Source organism: Balaenoptera physalus (genome assembly GCF_965194825.1).
Source record: "Balaenoptera physalus genome assembly, chromosome: 4".
Classification (NCBI taxonomy): domain Eukaryota; kingdom Metazoa; phylum Chordata; class Mammalia; order Artiodactyla; family Balaenopteridae; genus Balaenoptera; species Balaenoptera physalus.
The window spans coordinates 90,037,212-90,054,421 of record NC_138891.1 but is presented as its reverse complement, the minus strand read 5'-3'; the positions used below and the strand labels follow the sequence as shown (position 1 = coordinate 90,054,421).

Here is a 17,210-nt window from a genome sequence, read left to right as displayed (position 1 = left end):
ACAGAAGATATAGTAAGAGGAAGACCCAAAAGCACCTTGTAAGGGAGTTCCCATTGGCTAAAAACAATGGAAAAGCATCAGAGGGGGACATGGTGATGACAGCAAGGGGGTATGTTGGGGATAAGGAATGACAAAACTTTAGGAATCTGGATATTGGATTAGGGCAGATGTGCATTAAAGGGAGGGGATCCGAGGATTTTCTTCTTTGTTTTCCAGACAAATTTTTTTAATTGAAAAAGATGAGCTCTGCTAATAAAAATTATTATTTTATTAATAATACTATTTTTATTAATAATAATTATTATTATTATTCTCCCTTGCCACACCCATGAATTCCAATCAATGAATATCCAAAGCTATTTTATTAGCATTCCCTGAAGAGAAACTATATTTACATCAAAGACTACATCCACTCAATTCTAAGGGCAAGTGGAAATGGTGGCTATAGTAGTGTGCCTGAGAAGTGACAAAATGAATGTTGGAAGAGGAAAACAAATCACTACATGTTACAGTATACTTCATGTTTACCTGCATCACCATTTTTTTAAATTCATATCATTTATTTTCTGACTTATTTTATTATCTTACCCCATGTATCCTAATCAATATATTTATTTATCAATTGATATATTATGTTTATAATTTTCATTAAATTAGTTGCTACAAATTTTCCATGAAAAAAATAATTTTTATTACAAATCTATTAACCACTATTTATTTTCAAATAGATTTTATTCAAAATATAAACAGTTATAAGATATAATGAAAGAAAAAACAATAATTATGTATATGCATGCATATTTATTGACATACATACCTATAAAATACAGAAAAATAAACTCCATTGAAAATGGGAACAATTTATATGAATAAATTAATAGAATACTACCGAAAGTCATAAATGAAGATTTGAAAAAATAGAAAGGTATAACTCCAAGACCTAAAAATGTCAAATCTCTTTTGAACAAACTTGTGGTTGCCAGGGGGGTGTGGGGGGATAGGGAGGGATGGATTGAGAGTTTGGGATTAACAGATGCAAACTATTATATATAGAATGGATAAACAACAAGATCCTACTGTATAGCACAGGGAACTATATTCAATATCCTGTGATAAACCATAATAGAAAAGAATATATATATATATATATATATATATATAACTGAATCACTCTGCTGTACAGCAGAAATTAACACAACATTGTAAATCAACTATACTTCAATAAAATAAATTATTTAAAAAAGTCAAATCTCTTTCAATTTATAAATTTGATGTTCCAATAAAAACTCTAAGAAACTTTTTTCTTCTAGGAGTTAAACAATTTTAAAGTTTATATATAAAAATAAACTAAATGATAGCTCAGAAAAATATTTTAAAAATAAAGGTAGCAGGTCTTCCCTGGTGGCGCAGTGGTTAAGAATCTGCCTGCCAATGCAGGAGATACGGGTTTGAGCCCTGGTCCAGGAAGATCCCACGTGCTGTGGAGCAACAAAGCCCGTGTGCCACAACTACTGAGCCTGTGCTCTAGAGCCCGTGAGCCACAACTACTGAGCCCGCATGCCTGGAGCCTGTGCTCCACAACAAGAGAAGCCACCACAATGAGAAGCCTGCGCACCTCAACGAAGAGCAGCCCCTGCTCTTTGCAACTAGAGAAAGCCCGCGCGCAACAATGAAGACCCAACGCAGCCAAAAATACATGTTTTTTAAAAATTAATTAAAATAAATAAATAAGGGTAGCAGAATATGCCACCCCAAAATACATTGCTTTGGTATACTGATTATTTTGAGCTTTTTCATTGTTGTTGAAAAACAATAAATGCAGGCAGCGGCTTTCTCTGAACTCCTAATATCTGCCTAAAGATGAAAGGAGCTCAGTTGTCATAAATGCCCTCCCCAGGAATTTCATCAATCAGGGAAGACTGACTCATCACAGGAGAGGAGACTAGAAGCCGACACCTAACTCTGTCATAAACTATCATACCTCCCATCTATTCTTCCAAGCGCCCATTCACCTTTCCTAAAAATCACTAACTCTCCCCTCAGAGGCCTACATCTCCCCTCCCTTTTCCCTATTAAGATGATATTTAAGCCTAAATTCTAAGCCACTTATTTGAGTTACTCATCTGTTTGTGGATAGCTCCCATGTATACATGAGGTATATAAGTTAATAAAGTTGTTTGTTTTTATCTTTTTAATCTATCTTTTATTATAGGAGCCTCAGCCAAGAACTCAGAAAGGTAGAGGGAAAATTTTTTCCTCCCCTACAACATTAAAATTAATTATGAATCTATATTTAAAAACGCTAACCTAAGAATATTCATACAAATCAATAGAATAGAAAGCCCAAATATAGACTCAAATACACAGATGCATTCAGGATATGATAAAGGTAGCATTTCAATTCCTAGTGGAAAAGGTGAGTCCATAGCTCACACCTTATACCATATATAATTCCAAGTGGATAAAAGACTTAAATATTCAAAATGAAACTCTAAAAGTAACCAGAATAAATCACAAAAATTTGTCTATTTGTGTGTGCATATATAAAAAATCTAGGAATGAGGAAAATTTTTCTAAGTATGACACAAAATCCAGAAATCATTCAGAAAAAAAAATTGATAAACTGAACTACATAAAAACAAAAAGGCAAACAAAACAAAAAGCCCAAATAACCTGTTGGAAAAACTGGACAACAAATTTGAACAAATAGGTTAAGGAGAAAGGAAATAATAATAACTCTTTAATTTATGAAAAAATGCTCAATCTCAATATTAATCAACAAATTAAAACTATACAGATAATCTCCCATGCAGAAAATTCCTAATAATGTATTTTGATACTCCTTCCCCAAGGAGGTCAAGCACAATTCCCCATTCCTTAAAGATGGGCTACACATAGTGACTTCTCTCAAAGAGTACAGTTTAGAATGGAGTCAGGGGAAACCTAAACTTACGGTGGAGAGATCTTACAAACATTAGTTCAATCAGGTGACCAAGGTCAACGTCAATAGTAATATGGTGTTCATAGTATGCACTCTTGATATGATATGATGAGAATAGCAATTTACCTCTGTGCTTTTCCTCCCCAAAGCGTCTTCAACCCCAGTCTAGTTATGAGAAAAAAATCAGACAAATTCAAATAGAGGGACATTTTAAACAAAACACCTGACCAGTATTCCTCAAAATTGTCAAGATCATCAAAAATAAGGAAAGTCTGAAAAACTGTCATAGCCAAGAGAAGTCTGAGATATGACAGTTAAATGTGAAGTGGTATCCTGGATGGAATCCAGGAACAGAAAAAGGACTTTAGCAAAAACTAAGGATATCTGAATAAAGTATGGAATTTAGTTAATAATAAGGTATCAACACTGCCTCATTAATTGTAATAAATGTACCATACTAATGTAAGATATTAATTAATAATAAGGGAAATTGGGCATGGGATATATGGAAACTCTATTTATCTTCACAACTTTTTTCTGTAGATCTAAAACTGTAATAAAAAATAAAGTTTATTTTAAAGGAAAAATTTCTACACAGATATGCCATTTTCAGTTATTAGATTGGCAATGTTTAAAATTTGATTTTACACTCAGTTGGTGACAGTGTAAAGAAACAGGCATTTTTATACATTGTGAGATGAGTAGAAGTATACACTTCTACTCCTCTACAGAGGGCAATTCGGCAATACATTTTCAATTATTAACATCTCTATTTTTCCTTAGCAATTCCATTTCTAGGAATTTATCATTAAAAAAGACTCATGGGATTTTGCCATTTGAAGCAACACGGATGGATTTGGAGGGTATTATGCTAAGTGAAATACGTCAGACAGAGAAAGACAAATACTGTACGATATCACTTACATGTAGAACCTAAAAAGTACCACAAACTAGTGAATGTAACAAAAAAGAAGCAGACTCACTAATATAGAGAATAAGTTAGTAGTTATCAGTGAGGAGAAGAAAGGGGGGAGGGGCAATATAGGGACAGGGGAGTAAGAGTTACAAACTATTATGTATAAATAAGCTACAAGGATATATTGTACAACACAAGTAATATAGCGAATATTTATAATAACTATAAATGTAGTATAACCCTTAATAATTGTGAATCACTATATTGTACACCTGTAATTTATATAATATTGTACATCAACTATATTTCAATAAGAGATCAATATTCAAAAAAAAGCAGTTCATTACAAAAATTTCTCATCTTTAATTTTATTTTCATCTTCTCTCACTGTTTTGTGTTATTTTATGTAATACTTTCTCTCCAAACATAACCCTAATGATGTTAATATTTATTTCTAATCCTCTTTCACCAATACTCTCATTTATTTATTTCCTTTCTAACCCAAATTGTCTAGTATGTTTGTCAAAGATTTGAAAGCAAGCCTCTCCCTCCTTCTGAAACACGATTGTTATAATGCCTTTAACATTCTACTCTTTTTCCTATAAAAGCTCAATATTTCAAATGTATTTATTTAATAATAATTCGTTAAGTGCCAACTATGTGTTAGATTTAAGATAGGGTGATATAAATACAGCCCCTGCCCTTGAGAAGTTTACTCTGCGGAACTACTGAGTCATTAAATAGCAGTTATGATTTTGGAGTCAGGTCAACTTGATTTGAATTCTGGATTCTAAAAGTATTAGTTCTATTTCTGTAGGCAAATTATTGGCCTCCTTGAGTCTCAGTTTTCTGAATGACTCCTTTTCCTTCTTTGGGACTAGATGTGACTTATTTAAAACCACATAATGATAGAAGATCCCTTCTAGTACTGACTCTTTTTGGCCCGTCTCTCTTTCTTCATAAAAGTTGGATTTCCATTCATACATTGTAGAAGTTTATTTATTTATTTATTGGCTGCGTTGGGTCTTCGTTGCTGTGCACGGGCTTTCTTTACTTGTAGCTCGTGGGCTCTAGAGCACAGGCTCAGTAGTTGTGGCACACGAGCTTAGTTGCTCCGCGGCATGTGGGATCTTCCCAGACCAGGGCTCGAACCTGTGTCCCCTGCACTGGCAGGCAGATTCTTAACCACTGCGCCACCAGGGAAGTCCCATTCATACATCATATAATACCCATCTTCCCTACCATACTCTGAGCTATATAAGGGCAGGGACCACAACTATTTTTTTCACCAGGGTTCAGTTAGCTCCTAACAGCACCAGCACATAGACTCCACTAATAGATATAAGCCATTCTTATTCTTTTTACCCTGGTTTCCAGGATTAAGCTTGAACAGACCCATTTACTCTGTCCCTTCCTACCTGAGTCAGGTACTCTCCTTCATGTGTCCCATCTGTAATGTTGTCTTTCATTTGTCATATCCCCAACCACAAAGTCAGCATGGGCAGTGTTTCCAATCAGTTTAACCCATCAGAGACGAAAAGGATCTGGTTCCTTGAAGGATCATTAACACACACTGAATGAACAAATATAAGACTGATTGCAATGACTTTATTTTAGTGGTTTTTCAGGCCCTTAAAAAGGTTCTTTTCGGATGGAGTTGTGTCACTCAGGCAACCATCTTCACTACAGAGTCCTAATCACTATGATACTGTTTTTTAGGTCACAAAGATTAATTCAAATGATCTCTTGTATTCCTTCATATTAGATTACATGGTCTGAAAGTACATCCCTCTTTCTCTAGTACCTAGAGGCAAACCTGAAATTGTAAATACAAATCAAGAGAAGTTTCTAGCTATATACACTGATTTTGAGGTCAAGAAAGAAAGGGTCTTTGTGCAGTAAAATAAGAAAAAATATAATGAATAGAACTTTTTTTTTTTCTAATAAATTTATCTGTTTATTTTTGGCTGCGTTTGGTCTTCTTTGCTGTGCACAGGTGTTCTCTAGTTGCAGCAAGTGGGGGCTACTCTTCGTTGTGGTGCGCGGGCTTCTCATCGCTGTGGCTTGTCTTGTTGCAGAGCACAGGCTCTAGGCACGTGGGCTTCAGTAGTTGTGGCACGAGGGCTCAGTAGTTGTGGCTCACGGGCTCTAAAGTGCAGGCTCAGTAGTTGTGGCGTATGGGCTTAGTTGCTCCGCGGCATGTGGGATCTTCCTGGACCAGGGATCGAACCCGTGTCCCCTGCATTGGCAGGCAGATTCTTAACCACTGCGCCACCAGGGAAGTCCCAATAGAACTTTTAATGAAGAAAGAATGACAGACTGAAATAGTAGAAAATAAATAACATATAGCCAGAGTTGGTTTTCTTTGGGTTACTGAATTAGACTCCTTCTTAGTTATTTCAAAGACTGATGATATGTTTTTTAATCCTGTGCTTGTCTCCAGGCAAGAAGTTTTTACACTAGCAGACAATTCATTCATGATGCTTTTAGAAGACAGACCTCATATCACTTTGCCCCAAGTCTATTTTGCCCTGAGAGCACAACAAAGCACCCTACTGGGAAGGCTTCCAAGTGACATTTGATCTTTCTGGTCTAGTCTCCCTGCTGGTGTGGGTTCCCTCTAAAATAGACTGATGACTGGAAACTGTGTCATTACACATCAATAGCCTGAGTTCAAGTTAGCCTCACCTTAGTCCTACAAAATATATTGCAGGTCACACTCATACCTGTAGAGTTCTAACTGTAAGCAATAAATGTGTAAAAGATGAAAATAAGTGCTTACTTGGGACCATAGACTGTCCCTTCTCTACCCTCCTTTCATCCCCTCAGAGCAGAGGACAAATTATAGATAGCTAGGTTTAAAAACATAGGTATGAAATAGAAGCATTTGGAGAGAGTGCAATAACTAGAAGCCACTTGTTTCGTTGGAGGATTAGATATAAATATTAATGGAAAAGAAGAGCAAAGTAGTTTGGAGACTGTGGCTGGGACAAAAGTAACAATGACATGGGCCGGCTTTTCTCGCACTTTGATCCTGAGGTGATCCTGGAGGTGGTGGGAATCCTGCTAGCTTGCTGAGGAGCAGAGCTACTGCCTTTCATGGTAGCATAAATTTACTCTGGGCAGACAGAAGAGAAGGAAGAATCTAGGAACTCCTTGTTCTAGAGTCCTTCCATCTGGCAGATGCCATACCAACCCTGATCTTCCAGACACAAACCCAAGATAAAATTATGAAAGAAAGAAAGAAAGAGCTATTAAGGAAGAAATTTAACAATATTTAATAAGAGACCTGGAAGAGGGAAAAAAATACAGAGCAGAAAATGTTTTGAAGAAATAATGACTGAAAAAAAAGAAATAATGACTGAGAACTTCTCAGAAATAGAGAAAGCAATTGTTATGAGGAAAATTCTAGCTTTAAAAATATTGATCAGGGAATTCCCTGGCAGTCCACTGGTTAGGACTTGGCACTTTCACTACCATGGCCGGGTTCAATTCCTGGTAAAAGAGATGATGTTGGCCCAGCAGACACAGGAATGGAGTTTGTGCATGCCCAGGTTATAAAAATATAATAATAATATTGATCAGAAAACAGAAGGACTGAATATAAATGAGCCAATAATTCAACTCAAGGGAAATTACAACTCAAGCTACAAAAAGAACCATTGAATAAATTCAAAGAACCATACAGGAAGGAAAAAATAAAGATAATAACAGAAATTAAGGAAATAGAAAATAAAACAGCAAGGCAGAGAGTGATCAAAACCAGAAATCAGCTATAGTGGACTTGGACGAGAGTTGCCCAGATTCCCCTTCAGTGAAAGAGAGTGTTGTCAGGAGACAGTCTCCAGCTGTCAGCCCCTGGAAGAGCCCCTTAGCTGCAGACAAATGCCCTTGCCCAAGGTCATACCTTCCCTGTGCAGCCCATAACCAGTGACTAATTTGGCTAGGGTATAAGGCAGAAACATTTAATTTAAGGTGGGCCAACCCTGACATTTTAGCTCCAGAACTGCCCCTAGAGGTTAGTCAAGCCTTTGATTCCTGCTTGCATCACTTTCTGATTTCTCCCTCTCCCCAATCCCACTTTCTTCCCTTTCCTTCTATCGGTGTTGGTCCTAAGGTGCTCCCCAATATCCTGTACCCTAACCTCTGTCTCAGAGTCTGCTTCCTGAAGAAGCCTACCCGGGCATTGGTCTTTGGAAAGATTAATAACATGAATAAATCTCTAACAAGACTGAATAAGAAAACAAGAGAGGGCTTCCCTGGTGGCGCAGTGGTTAAGAATCTGCCTGCCAATGCAGGGGACACAGGTTTGAGCCCTGGTCTGGGAAGATCCCACATGCCGCGGAGCAACTAAGCCCGTGAGCCACAACTACTGAGCCTGCGCGTCTGGAGCCTGTGCTCCGCAACAAGAGAGGCCGCGATAGTGAGAGGCCCGCGCACCGTGATGAAGAGTGGCCCCCACTTGCTGCAACTAGAGAAAGCCCTCGCACAGAAACGAAGACCCAACACAGCCATAAATAAATAAATAAATTAAATTAAAAAAAAAAAAGAGAGAACAAGAGAAAAATCAAATAAACAAAATATACGATCTAAAAGAGAAATTAACTACTGACAGAGCAGACAAAAAAATATGGTGATAACTTTGAAAACCTGCAAGAAACAAAGTTCTGCAAAAACGTAAGATGAAATAAGTAGCATAAAAATAAATAGAAAACTTGAATAAACCAATAATGATGTAAGAAATTGAAATGATCACCTACTTCCCTCAATACAAATCCTGCCTAGATATTTTTACAGTGAATACCACAAGCTTTCAAGTACTAAATAATTCCCTGATTATACAACTTCTTCCAAAAAACAGAAAGGTGATAACATTTCCAAACTCTGTTAATGAAACCAGTATAATCTATATTATAAATCCAGGTAGGTTGGTATGTAAAAAATATGATCAAGCTAATCACTCATGTAATGCAACAATTTTAAATAAAATATGAGCTAATCGAATCCAAGTGTCTTTTAAGGCATTATAATAATATTAATTGGTTACAGCACATAACCAAAAGTTAAATATGAAAACACTTTTTAATTAAAAAATAAATAAATTTTTTAAACATTTTTAATCCATGAGGCCATAATGGTACTCAAAAAGGAAAGAGGAAAAGGAAAGTTCTTCCTTACAGTAGAATGTCAGCTAAAAATTGAATAAAGACTGATAAGATTTTGCAACCTTCAGTGTAATAATTGATTCACACATGGATGACCACTGGATGCTAAAATTCATTAGGTGAAGATTTGTTGGGAAGACACGAGATAGTCACACAATGTCAAAGTATCACCTTAAAGAGTAGTTACAAATTCCAAAGTGAAATCTGCATCTAGACCTTGGAGAAATCTGGTGGTCATCACTTTAATAAAGTGATAACATTTTTAATGTAATGATGAGACAATCTGAATTGTGTATCTTCTCACACAATGGAATATAAAGTCCTCAATCTCATGCATGAAGTATTCTTGCCAAAAACGTTTTATCTGAATCTAATCAAGCTTCCAGGCTTAATTTCTAATTTACAGGAAATATAGGAAATTAATCAAAGAACACTGTGAGGAGACAAACAACCAGAATGTGGTATATTGTATAAGAAAACTGACCTTTTCTCTTCAAAAGGTCAATATTATTAAAAAAAAAAAAAAAGATCTTTTTTCCTTAAAAGGAACTAAAAAGATATTACAATCAAATAGAATGCCTAAGACTCTATTGAATCCTGGATTTTTCAAAGAAAACTACAAAACATATTTTGGGGACAATTAAGCATATTTGAATATGAACTAGACATTAAATGCTATTATGGAATGGCTGTATATTTCTTAGGTTTTATAATGATATTGTGATTACATAGAAGAATGTCCTTATTCTTAGAAGATGCATGCTGAGGCATTTAGGGGCCAAGAATGTGTCTGCTTACTCTTGTGTCTGCTTATCTGGCAGGGTAACCAATCAACAACAAATAGAAAAAGAGGTTTATCAAATATGGCCAAAATGTTAACAAATGGTAAATTATTTCTATTCTTTCAACTTTTCTTTGGTGCAAAATTTTTCAAATAAAACATATAAAATATAATCATAAAATGAATCATGATAAGTTAGCAGTATAAAAAACACAAGTGTGTTTCTACATTTGAAACTGATCAGTTTTATTTTACCACACTAACTAAGGAGGAAAAGTAATTTCTTTCAGCAATGTTTTATAGTTTTCTGTGTACAAGTCTTGTACCTTCTTAGTTAAGGTTATTCTTTAGTATTTTATGCTATTTTTTATGCTATTGTAAATGGAATCATTTTCTTAATTTCCTTTTCAGATCATCACTGCTAGTATAAAGAAATACAACTGATTTTTGTGTTGATTTTTATATTCTGCAAATATAATTAGCTCTAATAGTTTTGTGGGGGGTTTTGGTTTTGGTTTTTTTGGTCGCACCACACGGCCTGTGGGATCTTAGTTCCCCAACCAGGGATCGAACCCGTGCCCCTACCGTGGAAGTGCGGAGTCTTAACCACTGGACCACCAGGGAAATCCTATAATTAGCTCTAACAGTTTTTTGATGGATGATTTAGAGTTTTCTATATGTAACATCATGTCATGTGTGTATAGACATAACTTTGTTTCTGCCTTTTGAGGTAAGATTATGTTTATTTCTGTTTTTCTTGCCTAACTTCTCTGGCTAGAACCTCTAGCACCATGTTGAAAAGAAGTGGTAAAAATGGGCATTCGTGCCTTGTTCCTGACTTTAGGGGAAATACTTTCAGCTTTTCACCACTGAGAATGATGTTAGTTGTGGGCTTTGCATATATGACCTCTATCATGTTGAGGAAGTTCCCTTCTACTCCTCATTTATTCAGTGTTTTCATCATGAAATGGTGTTAGATTTTCTTAAATGTTTCTTCTGAAACAATTATGTGTTTTTTTCCTTCTTTCTGTTAATGGGTATATTACACTGATTTTCATGTTGAACCACCCTTGTGTCACAGGGATAAATCCCACTTGGTAGTAGTGTATAATTGTTTTAATATGTCATTGAATTCAGCTTCTTTTTAGCATTTTTGTTCAGGATTTTGGTATCTATATTCACAAGGTACATTGGTCTATCGTTTTCTTATAGTGTCTTTGGTTCTGGTATGAGGGTAATGCTGGCCTCCTAGAACAAGTTAGAAAGAGTTTGAGAAAGACTGGTATTAATTCTTCTTTAAATGTTGGATAGAATTCAGCAGTGAAGCCATCTGGTCCTGAGCTTTTCTTTGTTGGGAGGTTTTGATTACTGATTCAGTCTCCTTGTTATTGATTTATTCTGTTTTTCTTGAGTTGGTTTTGGTAGTTTATGGGTTTCTATGAATTTTTCCATTTCATCCAACTTATATGGTTTCTTGGTATACAGCTATTCACAATATTTTCTTAATTATCCTTTTTATTTATGTAAAATTGACAATGCCTGCCTTTCATTTCCAATTTTAGTATTTGAGTTTGTTTTGTTTTGTTTTTTAATCTAGCTAAAGGTTTCTCAATTTTCTTGATGTTTTCAAAGAACTTCTGGTTTCATTAATTCCATTGTTTTTCTATTATTGATTTCATTTATATCTGCTCTAATCCTTATTATTTCCTCCATCTCCTAACTTTAGGTTTAGTTCTTTTTCTGGTTTGTTAAGTTATACAGCTAGGTTATTGATTTGAGATCTTTCTTCTTCTTAAATGTAGACATTTACTGTAAAAATTTACCTGCGAGCACTGCTTTCACTACATCCATGAGTTTTGGTGTGTTGCATTTTCATTTTCATTAATCTCTAAGTATTTTCTAATTTCCCTTGTGATTTATTCTTTGATCCATTGGTTATTTTATTTTATTTTATTTTTTTAAGATTTATTTATTATTTATTATTTTATTTATTTTTTGGCTGCATCGGGTCTTAGTTGTGGCATGCAGGATCTTCGTTGAGGCTTGCGGGGTCTTTAATTGAGGCACGTGGGCTTCTCTCTCATCGCGGTGCGCGGTTGTCTCTCTAGCTGTGGTGTGCGGGTTTTCTCTCTCTAGTTGTGGAGTGCAGGCTCCGGAGCACATGGGCTCTGTAGCTGTGGCGCATGGGTTCCAGAGCGTGTGGGCTCTGTAGTTTGTGCCATGCAGGCTCCCTAGTTGAGGCACATGAGCTCAGTAGTTGTGGCACGTGGGTTTAGTTTCCCTGTGGCTTGTGGGATCTTAGTTCCCTGACCAGGGATCGAACCCACGTCCCCTGCATTGTAAGGCAGACTCTTTACCGCTGGACCACCAGGGAAGTCCCTCCATTGGTTATTTTAAATTGTGTTGTTTAATTTCCACGTAGATGTGAGTTTTCTAGCTTTCCTTCTGTTATTTCTTCTTATATTATTGATTTCATTTATATCTGCTCTATTTCCTTCTATTATTGATTCTATTGATTTCTTCATTCCATTTTGGTCAGAAAAAATACGCTGCATGATTCCAATTTTTTAAAACTTACCGAGACTTGTTTTGTGGCCTAATATATTGTCTATCCTGGAAAATGTTTCAGGTATACTAGAGAAGAATGTGTATTCTGTTGTTTTGGGGTATTCTTCAGATATCTGTTAGGTCTAACTGGTTTATAGTATTATTTAAGTTTTCTATTCCCTTACTGAACTTCTGTTATCTATATATTATGGAAAGTAGGGTATTGAAATTTCCAAATATTGTGGAACTGTCTATTTATCCTTTCAATTCTGTTTGAGTCATACGTTTCTGGGCTTGTGTTTGGTACAAATATAATTGTTATATCTTCTTGATGAACTGACCCTTCCATTAATATATGATTACTTATTGTCTCTTGGAAGTTTCAGATATAGTTTTTACTTTCTACGTTTCTTTTTTGAATATAATGAGCATGTAATCATTTTATAATAGAAAAAAAAAGAGTAAGGTAAAGGGAGTAATATCTTCTCACTCAGAATGTAGGACCCATAGTGGGAAAATACCTCAACATAATAAAGGCCAAATATGACAAACCCACAGCTAACATCATACTCAACAGTGAAAACCTGAAAGCATTTCCTCTAAGATCAGGAACAAGACAAGGATGTCCACTCTCACCACTTTTATTTGACATAGTTTTGGAAGTCTTTGCCATGGTAATCAGAGAAGAAAAAGAAAAGAAATTCCAACTGGAAAAGAAGTAAAACTGTCACTCTTTGCAGATGACATGATGCTATACATAGAAAATCCTAAAGACACTACCAGAAAAATACTAGAACTCATCAATGAATTCGGTAAAGTTGCAGGATACAAAATTAATATACAGAAATCTATTGCATTTCTATACACTAACAATGAACTATCAGAAAGAGAAATTAAGGAAACAATCCCACTTACCATCACATCAAAAAGAATAAAAATACCTAGGAATAAACATACCTAAGGAGGTAAAAGACCTGTACCCCAAAAACTATAAGACACTGATGAAAGAAACTGAAAACACAAACAGATGGAAAGATATACCATGTTCTTGGATTGAAAGAATCAATATCTTTAAAATGACCATACTACCCAAGGCAATCTACAGATTCAACGCATTCCCTATCAAATTACCAATGGCATTTTTCATAGAACTAGAACAAAAAATTTTGAAATTTGTATGGAAACACAAAAGATCCTGAACAGACAAAACAACCTGAGAAAGAAGAACATAGCTGGAGGAATCCTTGACTTCAGACTACACTACAATGCTATAGTAATCAAAACACTATGGTACTGGCACAAAAGCAGACACATAGATCAATGGAACAGGATAGGAAGCCCAGAAATAAACCCACACACTTATGGTCAATTAATCTATGACAAAGAAGGCAAAAATATACAATGGAGAAAAGACAGCCTCCTCAGGCTTCCATGGTGGCGCAGTGGTTGAGAATCTGCCTGCCAATGCAGGGGACACAGGTTCGAGCCCTGGTCTAGGAAGATCCTACATGCTGCGGAGCAACTAGACCCATGAGCCACAACTACTGAGCCTGCACGTCTGGAGCCTGTGCTCCGCAACAAGAGAGGCCGCAGTAGTGACAGGCCCGCGCACCGCGATGAAGAGTGGCCCCCGCTTGCCGCAACTAGAGAAAGCCCTCGCACAGAAATGAAGACCCAACACAGCCAAAAATAAATAAATAATAAATAAATAACTTAAAAAAAAAAAAAGACAGCCTCCTCAATAAGTGGTGCTGGAAAAGCTAGACAGCTACATGTAAACAAATAAAATTAAAACATCTTCTAACACCATATAGAAAAATAAACTCAAAATGGATTAAAGACCTAAATGTAAGAACAGATACTATAAAACTCTTAGAAGAAAACATAGGTAGAACACTCTTTGACATAAATCACAGCAATATTTCATTGGATCCATCTCTTAGAGTAATGGAAACAAAAGCAAAAAAAAGCTGGGGGGGAACCTAATTAAACTTAAAAGCTTTTGCACAACAAAGGAAACCATAAACAAAACTAAAAGACAAGCTACAGAATGGGAGAAAATATTTGCAAATGATAGGACTGACAAGAGATTAACTTCCAAAATATACAAACAGTTCATACACCTCAATATCAAAAAAACAAACAACTCAATCAAAAAAATGAGCAGAAGACCTAAGCAGACACTTCTCCAAAGAAGACATACAGATGGCCAAAAGGCACATGAAAAGATGCTCAACATCACTAATTTTTAGAGAGATACAAATTAAAACTACAATGAGGTACCAACTTACACTGGTCAGAATGACCATCAGCAAAAAGTATACAAATATGGAATTCCCTGGTGATCCAGTGGTTAGGACTCGGCGATTTCATTACCGGGGCCAGGGTTCAATCCCTGCTCAGGGAACTAAGATCCCACAAGCTGCGTTGCATGGAAAAAAAAAAAGTCTACAAATAATAAATGCTGGAGAGGGTATGGAGAAAAGGGAACCCTCCTACACTGTTGCTGGGAATGTAAATGGCTACAACCACTATGGAGAACAGTAAGGAGGTTCCTTACAAAACTAAAAATAGAGTTGCCATATGATGCAACAAACCTACTCCTGGGCATATATCCGGAAAAGACAAAAACTCTAGTTGGAAAAGATACATACACCCCAGTGTTCATAGCAGCACTATTTACAATAGCCAAGATGTGGAAGCAACCTAAATGTCCACCGACAGATTAATGGATAAAGAAAATGTGGCATATATATAATATATATATATTATATATATATATATATATATATATATATAATACACACACACACACACACACACACACACACAGTGGAATTTTACTCAACCATAAAAAAGAAAGAAATAATGTTATTTGCAGGAACATGGATGGACCTAGAGATTATCATACTAAATGAAGGATATTAGACAAAGACAAATATCATATCACTTATATGTGGCATCTAAAAAAATGATACAAATGAACTTATTTACAAAACAGAAATAGACTCACAGACATAGAAAACAAACATGGCTACTGTTTGTAGCCATGGAGCATGGAGTCATGGAGCATGAGGGAGGACTCGAATTCTGTTTGGAGGCATCTTTGAGCTCGCTGAGTAGACATCATGAGCAAAGCTCACCCTCCTGAGTTGAAGAAATTTATGGACAAGAAGTTATCATAAAAATTAAATGGTGGCAGAGGCTTTCCTGGTGGCACAGTGGTTGAGAGTCTGCCTGCCAATGCAGGGGACACAGGTTCGAGCCCTGGTCTGGGAAGATCCCACATGCCGCAGAGCAACTGGGCCCGTGAGCCACAACTACTGAGCCTGCGCGTCTGGAGCCTGTGCTCCGCAACAAGAGAGGCCGCGATAGTGAGAGGCCCGCGCACCACGATGAAGAGTGGCCCCCGCTTGCCGCAACTAGAGAAAAAGCCCTCGCACAAGAAACGAAGACCCAACACAGCCAAAAATAAATAAATAAATAAAACAAATTAAAGAGGAAACATTTAAAAAAAAAAATTAAATGGTGGCAGATATGTCCAAGGAATACTGTAGGGATTCTATCCCCTTTTGAATCTTGTAATAGATGAATGTGTGGTGACGGCAACTAGTGAGCAACAGAACAATACTGGAATGGTGGTAATACGAGGAAATAGTATCATCATGTTAGAAGCCTTAGAACAAGTATGAACAATGGCTGTGTTCACCAGAGAAATCAACTGCTTCTATGTGTCCCCTCTCCACATTTTACTATGATAGAATCTGAGTCATGTACATTTTCTTACTGAACTTTTTTGCTAAATAAACTTTTGTAATAGTCAAAAACAAACAAACAAAAGAAAAACTTATGGTTGCCAAAGGGGAAGGGGGGGAGGGATAAATTGGGAATTTGGGATTAACAATTACACACTACTATATATAAAATACATAAACAACAAGGACCTACTGTATAGCACAGGGAACTATATTTAATATCTTGTAAAAATGTACAGTGGAAAAGAATCTGAAAAAGTATACATATGTATATGTATACCTATAACTGAATCACTTTGCTGTATACCTGAAATACTATAAATCAACTATACTTTAAAAAAAAAAAAGGAGGGGGCTTCCCTGGTGGCACAGTGGTTAAGAGTCCACCTGCCAATGCAGAAGACAGGGGTTCAAGCCCTGGTCCGGGAAGATCCCACATGCCGTGGAGCAACTAAGCCCGTGAGCCACAACTACTGAAGCCCGCGCGCCCTAGAGCCCATGCTCTGCAACAAGAGAAGCCACCACAATGAGAAGCCCTTGCACCACAACGAAGAGTATCCCCTGCTCCCCACAACTAGAGAAAGCCTGGGTGCAGCAACGAAGACCCAACGCAGCCAAAAATAAATTAATTTTTTTTTAAAAAGTAGGACCTTCTGCAAAACAACTGGTTTTAGGCTCTTCAAAAAAATTGTAATTGGGAATTCCCTGGTGGTCCAGTGGTTAGGTTTCCCTTCTTTCACTGCCCAGGGCACAGTTTCAATCCCTGATAGGGGAACTAAGATCCCACAAGCCACAAGGCAGGGCCAAAAAAAAAAAAAGTAATGAAGAAAGTAATGAGGGAATTGATCCTGAAAAAGTTTTAATAACCAAATATAATGTGTAAACATTGACTGGATTTTGTTTAGAAACATTTTGAACAAATGTGAAAATTTGAAAAACTCTGGTTTTGATCTCTACAACTTTTAAATAATTTAGTAAAAAAATTATATATGCTATAATAATATATATCAACTTTAGAAAAATATTAACACACTAAATTTAGGTAGAGGGAATACAGGCATTCATTGTATTGTTTTTTTCAGTTCTTCAGTGTGTTTTGTTTTTT

The 17,210-nt window shown here is 36.2% G+C and overlaps 1 protein-coding gene and 1 pseudogene across 3 annotated transcripts in view; one reads left to right on the top strand and one right to left on the bottom strand.

The window, feature by feature from the left end:
• Positions 1–16,042, top strand: part of LOC309659578 (small nuclear ribonucleoprotein G pseudogene) — a 69,029-nt pseudogene extending 52,987 nt beyond the window's left edge. Inside the window, exon 3 of the transcript in view lies at positions 15,875–16,042. The product of the transcript in view is annotated as a small nuclear ribonucleoprotein G pseudogene (transcript). The remainder of the gene's footprint in view (positions 1–15,874) is intronic.
• MORC1 (MORC family CW-type zinc finger 1) overlaps positions 1–17,210 on the bottom strand; it is a 363,536-nt gene that overhangs the window by 342,237 nt on the left and 4,089 nt on the right. The gene's annotated exons all lie outside the window — the stretch shown is intronic.